Raw genomic sequence first — 15,564 nt, 5'->3', positions numbered from 1 at the left:
TAGGCTCAGTATGTTGAGGTTTTTCAGACCAAGACCCAAGCAGAGGTTAGGAGAAACATGGAATCCACACTCCCTACCAGTCCTACTCCCAATCAAGGAGAGAAAAAGAACCCGCATCAGGGGCCTTTGGGCTTACCACAAGACCACCGGTAGCCATGGGGGTAGGTGGGTCTGGGTTTACTGAAACAAGGGATTAACCATATAACCATATAACAATTACAGCACGGAAACAGGCCATCTCGGCCCTACAAGTCCAGGCCGAACAATTATTTCCCTTAGTCCCACCTGCCTGCACTCATACCATAACCCTCCATTCCCTTCTCATCCATATGCCTATCCGATTTATTTTTAAATGATACCAACGAACCTGCCTCCACCACTTCCACTGGAAGCTCATTCCACACCGCTACCACTCTCTGAGTAAAGAAGTTCCCCCTCATGTTATCCCTAAACTTCTGTCCCTTAATTCTGAAGTCATGTCCTCTTGTTTGAATCTTCCCTATTCTCAAAGGGAAAAGCTTGTCCACATCAACACTGTCTATCCCTCTCATCATTTTAAAGACCTCCATCAAGTCCCCCCTTAACCTTCTGCGCTCCAGAGAATAAAGACCTAACTTATTCAACCTTTCTCTGTAACTTAGTTGTTGAAACCCAGGCAACATTCTAGTAAATCTGCTCTGTACTCTCTCTATTTTGTTGACATCCTTCCTATAATTGGGCGAACAAAATTGTACACCATACTCCAGATCCAGACCAATGCCTTGTACAATTTTAACATTACATCCCAGCTTCTATACTCAATGCTCTGATTTATAAAGGCTAGCATACCAAAAGCTTTCTTTACCACCCTAGCTATATGAGATTCCACCTTCAAGGAACTATGCACGGTTATTCCCAGTTCCTTCTGTTCAACTGCATTCTTCATTTCCCCACCATTTACCATGTACGTCCTATTTTGATTTGTCCTGCCAAGGTGTAGCACCTCACATTTATCAGCATTAAACTCCATCTGCCATCTTTCAGCCCATTCTTCCAAATGGCCTAAATCACTCTGTAGACTTTGGAAATCCTCTTCATTATCCACACTATCTTGGTATCATCTGCATACTTACTAATCCAATTTACCACACCTTCATCCAGATCATTGATGTACATGACAAACAACAAAGGACCCAACACAGATCCCTGAGGCACCCCACTAGTCACCTGCCTCCTACCCGACAAACAGCCATCCACCATTACCCTCTGGCGTCTCCCATTCAGCCACTGTTGAATCCATCTTGCTACTCCTGCATTTATACCCAACAATTGAACCTTCTTAACCAACCTTCCATGAGGAACCTTGTCAAAGACCTTACTAAAGTCCATATAGACAACATCAACTGCTTTACCCTCGTCAATTTCCCTAGTAACCTCTTCAAAAAATTCAAGAAGATTAGTCAAACATGACCTTCCAGGCACAAATCCATGTTGACTGTTCCTAATCAGACCCTGTTTATCCAGATGCTTATATATATATTATCTCTAAGTATCTTTTCCATTAATTTGCCCACCACTGAAGTCAAACTAACAGGTCTATAATTGCTAGGTTTACTCTTAGATGCTAGGTTTACTCTTAGAATCTTAGGATTGTGGACCAGTTACATGTTGGTAATTTTACTCTTGTGTTTTTGTTCAAAATGACAATAACATGAATTTCAGATCTGGTTTTAAACAACAGATAATAATATGTGATTATTTTTACTGCACAACATACATAGGTTCCAAGCAGACTTGGAACTCGGACCGGAGTTGTCTTCAAGGCAGGCCCAGTATTATGGGCAGGATTGCCTTTCAGGACAGGTGACAGATGGAGGATGTCACTTCGTCCAGGTTTAACTCATATGTGCAGTACAAACTTTCAAAACAGCAATTTTTTGTTACGGTCTAACAACTGTTTTATAGGAGCTTCCTATAAAATGGTCACATGGCATGCATCGACCTCAAAGATGCATACTATTTGGTGTCTATTCACTAAGAACAGGATATATTGAAGTTTCACTGGATGGCATAACTCTGCCAAAAGAGTTGACATCAGCTCCTAGACTATTGACAAAACCAAAACCCTGTTTGAAAGACTTGGTTACCTCATCCATCCAGTTAAATCAAAATTGACACCTACAAGGGTAATTGATTACCTAGAATTTACTATCAAAAACAGTAAATATGTTGGTGACTTTGCCTAGGGGCAAACAACAATATATAATTAAGCCTGCTATGACCTGATAGTCAAATACTAGCCATCTATCAGGCAAACAGCGAGTGTAATTGGCAAATAATAGCTGCATTTCCAGCAGTACGTCACGGGCCTTTGCATTACCAGAATTTACAGCGAGCAAAGGAACGAACACTCAGATTCCATGCAGGCCAAATTGGCAAAACTATGGATTGCCAGCAGAGGCCATTGTTGAATAACTATGGTGGATAACGAACGTGAGACAGCTCAAGGGAAATTTTGCTCGAAAGCCGTCGGGGGTTCTTCAGACCTATGCTAGCGGCTAAGGATGGGGAGCCACCAACACAGTCTAGAGCTGTGGGTGCAGATGGAATGAGCAGGAGTCTGTAATTCCCCAACACATGGAATCAATTACCCAGAATTTTAGGGGGCACAATATGGACTCAAGGTTTTCTGTAGCACTATGCTTGTTCAAATTCAGATTGATAACACCACTGCGGTGGCATATATCAATCACAAGGGTGGTGTAAAATATGTATCTTACGACAGATTGTCGAACCTCATTTGGCACTGGTGTATCGAGAGGAATACGAGGTAATCTACGAGGTAGATATAACACGGTGACAGATGCTGGATCACGAATGTTTAATAACAATACAGAATGTATGTTGAATCAGGCAGTATTTAACAAAATAACTACACGAATTGGCATACCAGGTATTGATCTGTTTGCATCTAGACTAAACCATCAGTTACCCAGATATGTGTCCTGTGAGCTGGATCCAGGAGCAAAGGCAGTGGATATTTTCTCCCTCAATTGGGGAGGAATGTTTATGTATGCTTTCCTCCAATTTGTCTCACAAACTGATGCTTGACCAAAATCAAGAAAGACTAAGCCACAGGCATATTGGTAGTGTCAGATTGGCCTACTCAAGCCTGGTTCCCAAAAATTGTTGGGAACTATAGTCCAGCCAGTTATGACTGTACCCAAGAGCAGGGACCTCCTAGTGAACCCAGTTACAGGGAGTAATCATCCACTACATGAACGTATTAACTTGTTGGTCTGCAGATTCTGAGGAGGCCATTTCAAGGCATAGGACTGGCCGAACAAATACAACACAGTTCGGATAACGGATGTCTTGGAGTTCCTATCAACTCTGTACTATAACTATAAACAAGTTATAGTGCAATCTATAGTGCCAGAGGCGCACTCTCCTCCTATCTGATGCTGGAAGCAGGGCAGGGGTCGATAGGAACGCACCCCTTTACATCAAAATTCATGAAGGGAATTTACAATTTTTACCTCCAAGGCCAAGGTACACGGACACATGGGATGTGAGCATGGTACTAACCCTACTTTGACAGTGGGGACCGCCTATAACAAACCCTGAAGGTGGTATGCTGACAAAGAGTCCAGACACTGCAAAAGCTACGGTTGGACTACATGACCACCAATATGAACAACATAACATTTGTAATCAGGAACCTGATAAAACAGAGCAGGCCAGGAATGCCAGGGATGGAGATCCAGTTCTTGGCATATCCAGAGGACCAACGGTTGTGTGTGTGGTAACATACTAACACCACTATCTGAGAGTTACGGAGAACCTCAGAGGCTCAGAACAATCGGTCTTCATCAGCCATAAAAAACCACACCAGAAGGTGTCAACTCAAACCATCTCCAGATGGTCAAAGGAGGTAATGGCGGTAGCAGGAGTGAACATTTATATGGTTAAATCTCACTCCACCAGGGCTGCATCTACATCGGCAGCAAGAGCTATGGACGTGCCCCTTGACGACATCCTAGTGGCTGCAGGATGGACGAATGAAATAACGGTTCACCGGTTTTATAACAAACCCATAACCGGACTGGGGGTGTTTGCACGTACCATTTTAAGTTCTGTCCTTTAGTTTCTCCCCAAGGTTGGGAGGCGTAACAATTTTTTTTAACTTTTCTTTCATTGAAAGCATCATTGTCTTTACTTAGATACTAATGTCTGAATGCTTTAATGACTACACGCATCCATGGTCAATCCATTCAGTGTGTGACGCCTGGATTCATAACCGGCGTAAAATCACAGAGCTTTGAAATCTTCACATAGTCACTCACGTGACTCTGAAGTAAAATAGTAAGATTAAACGAGAACTTACCATTTTGAAGTTTGATCTTGATTTTATGAGGAGTTACAATGAGCGATTACGTGCCCTCCCACCCTCATACTATCAAGGTCATATAGAAGGTACACAAAATTGCTGGAGAAACTCAGCGGGTGCAGCAGCATCTATGGAGCGAAGGAAATAGGCGACGTTTCAGGCTGAAACCCTCCTTCAGACATCAGAAGAAGGGTTTCGGCCCGAAACGTCGCCTATTTCCTTCGCTCCATAGATGCTGCTGCACCCGCTGAGTTTCTCCATCAATTTTGTGTACCTTCGATCTTCCAGCATCTGCAGTTCCTTCTTGAACACAAGGTCATATGGAAGTTCTAGTTTCTTCACAATCTTACTATTCTCAGGCCTTCTTTTTATCTGTGATTTAACACCGCTGCTTTGAAGATTGACGCGCACGCAGACGGACGGCCCTTCTTCACGTAATCGCTCATCGTAATTCCTCTTAAGATCAAGTTCAAACTTCAAACTGGTAAGTTCTCATTTAATCTTACTATTTTATCTTACATATTGAGCTAGTGGTTCCAAATATAATGCAAAGCAATGGTGACCACGCACATCCCTGTCTTGAACCCCTTTCTAGAGAAAAACTCTTTGATAAATATCCGTTAACTTTAATTCTAGCAGTAGGCTTATTATACAGTGCCTGTATGGTTTTAATAATAGTGACATGCAGGCCAAATCTATGTAAAACTCGATAGAGAAAGTTCCAGTTCACAGAATCGAATGCCTTTTCAGCATATACACTTATCACTATTGCTTCCATTTTATTTTTTTGGATGTAGTCCACAATATGTAGTGTCCGTCGTATATTGTCCTGTGTTTGTCGTTGCCAAATAAACCCTGTCTGGTCATTGTGTATTAATTTAGGCAAGAACTGTTCTCACTGTTTGGCCTTGATAGAAATGAATAATTTATAATCTACATTAAGAACTGATATCCCAGACTCAGCGGTCCAGCCTGAAGGGTTCTCCATCCACCGCATGGACCGTACCCTGGCATCTGGGAAAGGGAGAGGAGGGGGCGTCTGCCTCATGGTCAACTCTGCGTGGTGTTCCGACGTGGCAGTCTTGTCCAACTCCTGCTCTCCACACCTCGAACATCTGGCGGTGAAGTGCCGTCCCTTCTACCTCCCGAGAGAATTCACCTCCGTTATCCTGACCGCGGTCTACATCCCACCCCAGGCAGACATCCGTCTGGCACTGGAGGAGCTGCATGCCATGGTCAACAAACACCAGACGTCTTACCCCGAGGCATTTACCACCATTGCTGGGGACTTCAATAAGGCGAACCTCAAGAAATCACTCCCCAACTTCCACCAACATGTCTCCTGCTGCACCAGAGGACCTAACACCCTCGACCACTGCTACACCACCATCAAGAATGCCTATCGTTCTATCCCTCGCTCTCACTTCGGTAAGTCCGACCATACCGCGGTGCTGCTTCTTCCTGCCTACAAGCAGCAATTAAAGAGCGCACCCCCAGAAGTGAGGACAGCACAGAGCTGGTCGGGGGGGGGGGGGGGCAGAAGAACAACTCCAGGACTGTTTGGAGTCTGTAGACTGGGCAATGTTCAAGGACTCGGCAACGGACTTGAACGAATATGCCACAGTCGTTACAGACTTCATAAAGAAATGTGTGGAGGACTGCATCCCTACAAAAACCTTCCGAGTGTTTCCCAATCAGAAACCTTGGATGAACTTTGAGATCCGCACTCTCCTGAAGTCCAGACACAGGGCATTCACATCCAACGATACAGTGGCCTACATGAAGACCAGATACGACCTTGGTAAGGCCATCAAAAAGGCCAAAAGGGACCTGCTCCAAACTGGAGGACGAGACAGATGTTCGGCAGCTGTGGCAGGGTCTGAATGCAATCACCTCCTACAAGGCAAAACCAGGAGGCAGCTCGAATGCCGGTGTAACATCACTCCCTGACGAGCGCAATGCGTTTTACGCACGCTTTGACAGGAAGAATACTGATGTGCCTTCCCGATCCCCATTCACTGTGATGGCATTTCAGTCTCAGTCACAGAGGCCGATGTCTGGAAATCCTTCAGAGGGGTGAACCCCCGAAAAGCACCTGGACCTGATGGTATACCCGGCCGTGTTCTAAAAACCTGTGCGGACCAACTGGCGGGAGTTTTTACGGACATTTTCAACCTCTCACTTCTGAGGTCTGAGGTCCCCACCTGCTTTAAAAGGGCATCAATTATACCGGTGCCCAAGAAGAGTAAGGTGACGTGCCTCAATGACTATCGACCAGTGGCACTAACGCCGGTGGTGATGAAGTGCTTTGAGAGGTTGATCATGGAGCAAATCAACTCCTACATCGACAAAAACCTGGACCCACTGCAGTTCGCGTACCGCCACAACAGATCAACGGTGGATGCGATCTCGCTGGCCCTCCACTCCGCACTGGACCACTTGGACAACAAAAACTCATATGTCAGGCTGTTATTTATTGATTACAGCTCGGCATTTAACACAATCATCCCCTCCAAACTGGTTACCAAACTCGCAGAACTGGGTCTCTGCGCATCCCTCTGCAACTGGATCCTCGACTTCCTCGTCCACAGACCACAGTCTGTTCGTATTGGTGGAAATGTGTCAGCCTCAATAACAATCAGCACGGGAGCACCTCAAGGCTGCGTGCTCAGCCCCCTGCTGTACTCACTCTATACCCATGACTGCGTAGCGAACCACAGTGCGAACTCCATCATCAAGTTCGCTGACGACACCACTATTGTGGGGCGTATCACTGATGGGGATGAGTCAGAGTACAGAAGAGAGATCGAGCAACTGTCCATATGGTGCCAGCGCAATAACCTGGCCCTGAACACCAGCAAAACCAAGGAACTGATTGTGGACTTTGGAAGGAGTAGGAGGGGGACCCACAGCCCCATTTATATCAATGGGTCGATGGTTGAAAGGGTCAAGAACTTCAAATTCCTGGGGGTGCACATCTCTGAAGATCTTTCCTGGTCCGAGAACACGAACGCAATTATCAAAAAAGCTCATCAGCGCCTCTACTTCCTGAGAAGATTACGGAGAGTCGGATTGTCAAGGAAGACTCTCTCTAACTTCTACAGGTGCACAGTCGAGAGCATGCTGACCGGTTGCATCGTGGCTTGGTTCGGAAATTTGAGCGCCCTGGAGAGGAAAAGATTACAAAAAGTAGTAAACACTGCCCAGTCCATCATCGGCTCTGACCTTCCTTCCATCGAGGGGATTTATCGCAGTCACTGCCTCAAAAAGGCTGGCAGTATCATCAAAGACCCACACCATCCTGGCCACACACTGATCTCCCTGCTACCTTCAGGTAGAAGGTACAGGAGCCTGAAGACTGCAACAACCAGGTTCAGGAATAGCTACTTCCCCTCAGCCATCAGGTTATTAAACCTGGCTCGGACAAAACTCTGATTATTAGCAACCACTTTCTGTTATTTGCACTACCAGTTTATTTATTCATGTGTGTATATATTTATATCATGGTATATGGACACATTTATCTGTTTTGTAGTAAATGCCTACTATTTTCTGTGTGCTTAAGCAAAGCAATAATTTCATTGTCCTATACAGGGACACATGACAATAAACTCACTTGAACACTTGAACACTTGATATAGGTCTAAATGACCCACACTCTGTTTTATCTTTACCTTCTTTTGGTATAGCAGAGATAATTGCCTCCCTCCAGCTCGGTGGTGTTTGTGCCTTTTTTTAAACCCAGTTTAATGTACAGAGTATAATAGGTGTTTAGTCATCTTTAAATTCCTTATACCATTCTGCCGTATAACCATCAGATCCTGGTGACTTGCTCAACTTGAGCCGACTAATTGCAATTTTTAATTCACCATCTTATGTCTCCAGTCATTATCTTGTTTTGTTCTTCATTTAAGATAGGCAAAGTTATTGAATTCAGAAAGGTGTCTACTTGAGTTTGGCTACCTCCTGGAACTTTAGAATACAGAGTTCTGTAGAATACTTCAAAGGCTTCCTGAATTTCACCTAATTTACGTTTCAATATTTTTGTTCTTGGGTCTCTGATTCTGTGAACTGTATTTTCAGCCATTTTTTTTTCAATTTCCACACCAATACTTTCATAGATTTAGAACCACTTTCATAGTGCCTCTGTTTAAGGAACATTAACTTGTTCATGATTTATTGTGCATCCAGATTGTTGATTTCATTCCTAGTTTTCCTAATTTCCTTCAATGTATTCCGCACAAGCATCAATTTGTATTTCCTTTCTAGTTCCTTCAGCTTATTTTGCAAATCCTCAAATGTTTTATTCCTTATTTTTAGGTCTAAATCAACAGATAGTTAATAGGTGCATGGTCACTTAAATCTATTGTTCCAATTCCACGGGTGTGCATTTTATCTTTATCCTTTCCAAATGTTATAAAATAGTCTATTCTTGTGTATAGAGAGTGTGGGGCCGAGTAATGGGTGTAATCCCTTCTATTACGGAAAAGGTCCCGCCATATATCAATTAAACCGACCTCTTTAAAAAGTGTAGGTAGACAAAAGTGCTGGAGAAACTCAGCGGGGCGGAAGCATCTATGGAGCGAAGGAAATAGGCAACATTTTGGGCTGAAACCCTTCTTCTTTTGAGTTTCTTATATAAAGACCTTTGACTTTCTTATGAAAAGACTTTGTATCATAAGTTTTTCTCCTCGCCAAGTCTAGCTCTGGTTGTAAATGTATATTTAGGTTTCCCCCACAAATAAGAAGGCCTTCTGTTTCCATTATCATAATATTAATATTTCTCTGGAAGAAATTAAAATCACTTCCAGGAGGTGCATATACATTCAGCAACGTAACTTGATTCCCATCTATATTCCCCCTTACTAAAATAAATCTACCGTCCTTATCACTCATTTCAAATACTTTCTTAAAATTAACTTGCTTGAGATGAGAGTAGCGACTCCTCTCCTACGTCCCGATATATATGAGGAGAAAAAGTGGTTAGTTTTAAGTTTTTTGTGTTCTTTGTCATTTATGTGGGTTTCCTTTAAGTATACTATATGGGCTTGTTCTTTCCTCATTTTAGTTAGAATTTTGCTGCGTTTAATTGGGTTTAACAGTCCATTCACATTAAAAGAGATGAATTTTACTTTGCCAGTAGTCATTTGTATTTATATTTCTGTGTATCAGTAACATGGTGAAATTAGACATAATAACAAATCTACTCCCTGAACAGACAAAAACAAAAGAACATATGAAAAAACAAAGACATGATTCCAAGGTAGAGGTCTCCTGTGGATGACCCTGGGTTAGGCTTGAGGAAAACCTAGTTGTGGGGGAGAGCCTCTCTCATCTTTGAGCTGAGAGCCCCACTGCAGCATCCAAAAAGAAAAAAAACTCCATCCATAAGGCAGAACCTGTGCATTCCTCCCCTGTAATTATCTTCATTTAAATAGGGGAAAACAGATGAAATAACGCACCGTCAACTTTGAAGTTCTGTTCAGCTCACCTACATTTTAAAAGTTATCCATAACTTAAAGCTCATCTGAAGTTGAGGGCTGTCTTCTGAAGACCCATAGTCTCTCCATGATGTCCTTCTCCCGCTCCTCGGCCGTCCCCTGTGGTCTTGATCTTCCCACCATCTCCCATGCAGTGCGGGACAGTTGCTCAGCCAGGCACACTTTCGGTGAGGTCACTCTGACAGGCAGTCCTCTGTTCCTCATGTCAGTGGTCGCCTCATCCACTGTCTGGTACAGCCGTGTCTCGTCATTGTAAAATACAGGTAACTTGGTGGGGAACGGAGTTTGGAAGCGGATCTTGTTCTGCTTTAACACCCGTTTCACCTCACAATATTCTTTTCGCTTCTGTAACACAGCTGGGGCATAGTCTTGATCGAAGTATGTTAGTCTCCCGTTCAAAAACACTTGTTTATTTCCCCAGGCCTTGCGCAAAATCTCCTGTTTCATTTTGTAGCAGAGAAATCTGATTATGATGGATCGTGGTTTATCTCCTGGATCTCCAGGGGGTTTTGGGGCGAGCGATTGGTGTGTTCTCTCGATGTGAAGCTCTGTGGTGGGTGGAAGTTCAAGTATGTCCCGCAATAACATATCCACAAAGTCCACCATAGACGACCCCTCAGCTCCTTTAGGAACATTATATATTCGTATATTCACCCATCTGGATCGCCCTTCTAGGTCGTGTAGCTTGTTTTCTTGCATGTTTATCACTTTTATCATCTTAGCTAGCACCTGCTCCACATTTAGCACATGGTCTTACAGCCTTTTGAGCCGTGTCTCCACCACCGCTATTTTTTGATTAACCTTAATATCGATTAGCTGTTCTTTTGTGTCTTTGCGAAAGTCCCGTATCTGCTCCAAAACAGTGGCTATACTTAGCTATACTCATGCTCTTTAGCAAACTCCATCAGCAAACTTAATGATGGAGTTGGAGCTGAACCTAGCCACACAGTCATGTGTGTACAGGGAGTACAGTAGGGGGCTGAGGGGGTTGGAGGTATGTCGGAGATATGTCAGGGGCCTGGCGATGAGAAAGTCCAGGACCCAGGCACACAGGGGAGTGTTCAGCTACAGTTCCAGCGGCTTATCAGCAAGTCTGGTGGCGACTATGGTGTTGAAAGCTGAACTGAAATCAATGAACAGCAGCCTCACATAGCCCCCCTTCTGGCTGACTTGTGAGTGTGGCGGCACCTAACGGCAGCGGCTCGACTACAGTCGTCCGTCTTTTTTTTAATTTTTGTCTTGTTAAATATATGGCTTGAGCCTAGTTTTTATTATTTTTAGCTGTGTATATGTGGGTGGTGGAGGGGGGGGATGTGGGGGAAACCGTTAGTCTCTTCCCTGTACGGGGACCCAACCTTTTCCCTGTCGGGTCTCCGGTGTCGTGGAGCCGGCGGCGGCCTCCGGCCGGGACTAATCTAGAAGCTCCAGTCGTGGAGCTGGCCACCTTCGGAGCGGGAACAGTTGTGGTGGCGCGCGGCTGTGACACGACTTCGGAGCTTTGGAGGCTCTGGCTGCAGTCCCGGTGGACAGGAACATCGGGAGCTTGCAGGTCCTCGGTGGGAGACCGCTCTTCGGAGCTCCCGCAACGGCAACTTCTCCCGCTGGAATCGCTGGGTTTAAATGACTCTGAGCCGGGGCCTAACATCGCCCGGCGCAGCTAAAATGGCCGCGGGATTTACCATCGCCCGCCAGGGGGCTTTAACATCGGGAGCCCCAGTTCGCCTCGACGCTGCAGTTGGACTGCTGGACCGCGTGAGAAGAACAAAGGGAAGAGATAAGAGTTTTGCCTTCCATCACAGTGAGGATATGTTGGAGATTCACTGTGATGGATGTTTATGTAAACTGTGTTAAGTGTGTGTCTTGGGGGGTTTTTTTGTAATGTAAAAACTGTAGAAAATGTAATTTTGTTCAAACCAAGTTGTTTGAATGACAATAAAATACATTCTATTCTATTCTATTCAAGGTGAGAGAGAGTACTGTGCAAAATCTGGGAGACCGCATCATAATGGATCTGTTTGGACAGTATACGAATTGCAACGGGTCCATGGTGCGAGGGAGGTAGGCACAGATGTAATTCTTGATCAGCCTCTCAAAGCATTTCATGACCTCCGAGGTGAGGGCCACCGGTCAGTAGTCATTCAAACAGGCTGGAGAGGCATTCTTTGGCATTGGTACAATAGTGGATCTCTTGAAGAAAGTAGGGACCATGGACTTGGCCAGGGAGAGGTTGAATATTGTAGTGAACAATGGAGCTAGCTGATCAGCACAAGACTTTAGTACTCGTCCAGATATACCATCTGGACCTACAGCTTTCCTCGTGTTCACACACATCAGAGCCCTCCTCATGCCGTGCTTGGACCCCGAGAATGTGTGCACATCCCTAGCGGAGGACCTCCCTCTAGCCTCGCTAGCCAGCGAGCTGACGATATTGTTGTTAGCCGGCGAGCTAGGTGAGTTGTTGCCCGCCCCAAATCGTGCATAAAAAGTGTTCAAGTCATCAGCTGAGGAGGCATCAGCACTCCCGGTTGAGGGGAGGCTGCTCTGGTAATTTGTTATAGTCCGTAGCCCCTGCCATCGGTGTTTGGTGTCACGCGGCCTCATTTGCGACTCCATCCTGTCCCTGTACCTCCTTTTTACGTCCTTCACCGCCCTTCGCAGTCTATTGTCATCCATGTTGCCGGATGCCAGGCCGGAGGTGTAAGCAGCAGTGCGAGCATTCAAAGTGATGCAAATGGACCTCTCAACCCAGGGTTTTTGGTTAGGAAAGAAGCTAACCCTTACGTGAAGACTTGACGTCACCATCTCCATCGCAGGGGACAGACTTCTGACCGACATACACTACAAACCCACTGACTCACATGGCTATTTGGACTACACGTCTTCCCACCCTGCCCCCTGTAAAGACTCCATCCCCTACTCCCGATTCCTCCGTCTATGCCGCATCTGTTCCCAGGATGAGACGTTCCACACTAGGGCATCGGAAATGTCCTCGCTCTTCAGGGAACGGGTATTCCCCTCCTCCACCATAGATGAGGCTCGCACCAGGGTCTCTTCCATACCCCGCGACACTGCTCTCTCTCCCCATCCCCGCACTCGCAACAAGGGCAGAGTCCCCCTAGTCCTCACCTTTCACCCCACCAGCCGGCAAATACAACAAATAATCCTCCGCGATTTCCGCCACCTCCAACGTGACCCCACCACTTGCCACATCTTCCCATCTCCCCCCATGTCTGCCTTCCGCAAAGACCGCTCCCTCCGCAACTCCCTTGTCAATTCTTCCCTTCCCTCCCGTACCACCCCCTCCCCGGGCACTTTCTGTTGCAACCGCAAGAAATGCAACACCAGTCCCTTCACCTCCCCCCTCGACTCCATTCAAGGACCCAAGCAGTCGATCCAGGTGCGACAAAGGTTCACCTGTATCTCCTCCAACCTCATCTACTGCATCCGCTGCTCTAGATGTCAGCTGATTTACATCGGTGAGACTAAGCGGAGGTTGGGCGATCGTTTCGCCGAACACCTCCACTCAGTCCGCAATAAACTACCTGAACTCCCGGTGGCTCAGCACTTCAACTCCCCCTCCCATTCCTAATCTGATCTCTCTGTCCTGGGTCTCCTCCATTGCCAGAGTGAGCAACACCGGAAATTGAAGGAACAGCACCTCATATTCCGCCTGGGTTGCTTGCGTCCGGTTGGCATTAACATTGAATTCTCCCAATTTTGCTAGCCTTTGCTGTCTCCTCCCCTTCCTTAACCCTCGAGCTGTCTCCTCCCCCCCCCCCCCCCCCCCCCCCCCCGGCCCCCCCGCCCTCGGGCTCATCCTCCTCCCTTTTTCCTTCCTTCTCCCCCCCATCAATCTGAAGAAGGGTTTCGGCCCAAAACATCACCTATGTCCTTCCCTCCATAGATGCTGCTGCACCCGCTGAGTTTCTCCAGCATTTTTGTGTACCCTTACGTGAAGACGATGTTGTTGGCTAGTGTTGCTATAAAGTCCGTGGCTTCCGCAAACTGACTGACATCTCTTTAACTTGATTAGAACATATGCCAGTCAATATCACTCAGTGCATCCTGTAGCATGGTCTCTGAATGGTCAGACCACCGCTTTACGTCCCTCTTCACTGCCGCTTCCCGAACTATCCATTGTTTATACTCCGACAGCAGGAAAATGGCAGCGTTGTCAGATTTTCCATAAGGAGGGAGAGAAACGGCCTTGTATCCTTTCCTGAACGGCGTAGCAGTGGTCCAATGTTATTTTCCCCCTGGTGACACATGTGATGTGTTGGGAGAAGTTAGGCATGACCTTTTAGAGATTTGCCTTATTAAAATCCCCAGCCACCATCATAGCCGTATTAGGGTTCTTATTCTGATGCCGACATAATATCGTGCAGGACCGATAGTGCCACGTCAGTGTCTGCATGCGTTGATATGTAGACGGCTGTGATGATCACTGAGCTGAACTCCCGGGGAAGGTAGAATGGATGGCATGAGATAGTCAGATGCTCCAGGTCCGGCGAGCAAGAACGAGAAAGCGTCTTAATGTTCCTAGGGTTGCACCAGTTATTGTTGGTCATGAAGCAAACTCCCCCACCCTTTGATTCCCGGATTCTTCCGTTCTGTCCACGCAGAAAACAGTGAAGGACTCGGTTGGTCAAATTACTTGATACGGCACCAGCTGGGTCAGCCATGTCTCCGTCCGACAGAAGATGTTGCAGTCTCTTGTGTCCAGCTGGAATCTAATCCTCGCCCAGAGATCATCCAACTTGTTCTCCATGGACTGGATGTTAACCAGAAGAATGGTGACCCCCCCCCCCCCCCCCCCTGCTTACCTCAATGTTTTTTACGTCTTTTTCCCAGAGGGGTGGCAGCACAACCTGTGGGGGTGGAGGTTTCTTGCCACTATTTTTACCGTTTAGCAACAACTGGTGGGCAACTTGGTTAGCAGTCACATTTCACTGGGTTTACTGTGGGTGGGGTCAGTAGCGAGACGTCAAAGTGTCGCCCATGCCTTCCTGCTGCTGTGTCGTAGGTCTGTTGTTTCTATTAGCTCCTGCCATTGTCTGCATTTTGCCTCATTGAGTGCATCTGTGAGCTGTTACCCGGTCTCGGCTGTTTTGTCTGCGAATAGGTCTTCATCGAAAGGTTCTTTGTACGTAGATAGTAAATCAGCAGTTTCAGCGTCCATGCCTGCAATGTAGTTAAGCCGGCAGCCCCGCAGAATGGTCTTGTGTGCTGCTGTGTGAATCGCATCAACAAACTGGTTGTAGTTGTGTGGTGAGCTTTCTATATCTTGCACACGTTCATCAGTAGCATTGGCAAAAGCCTCCAAGTCCGCCTATCTGAGATTGAATCGCCGTTGGAATACGGGTGTTTTGGGGTCACTGCGGCTGTAATGCGGATCCCAATTGGTCGATGCTGAGACCCTGGAATTGGCTGTTCAAGTGTGTTGTGACAATTGGTGATATTTCTTGTGATGATCAGGTCAGGATTGTAGCTTTTCTTCCATCTACAGCTGTTGAACGATTTAGCATCATGAAGCAGCGTCAGTTCGCCAGTTTCTGCCCACGTGCAAGCTGCCTCACCATCTTCATTGTTTTCCTTGTTGATCCATTGGGTAAGATGGCAGTTGAGGTCACCAATCCAGATTTGGGATGCAGCAGTTGCCGTGGTTTGTATACTGATGTGATGGCCACCGATGAG

This window comes from Amblyraja radiata, chromosome 19 (genome assembly GCF_010909765.2).
Source record: "Amblyraja radiata isolate CabotCenter1 chromosome 19, sAmbRad1.1.pri, whole genome shotgun sequence".
Taxonomy (NCBI): Eukaryota; Metazoa; Chordata; class Chondrichthyes; order Rajiformes; family Rajidae; genus Amblyraja; species Amblyraja radiata.
The sequence above is the reverse complement of the archived record's forward strand: the minus strand, read 5'-3'. Positions refer to the sequence as shown.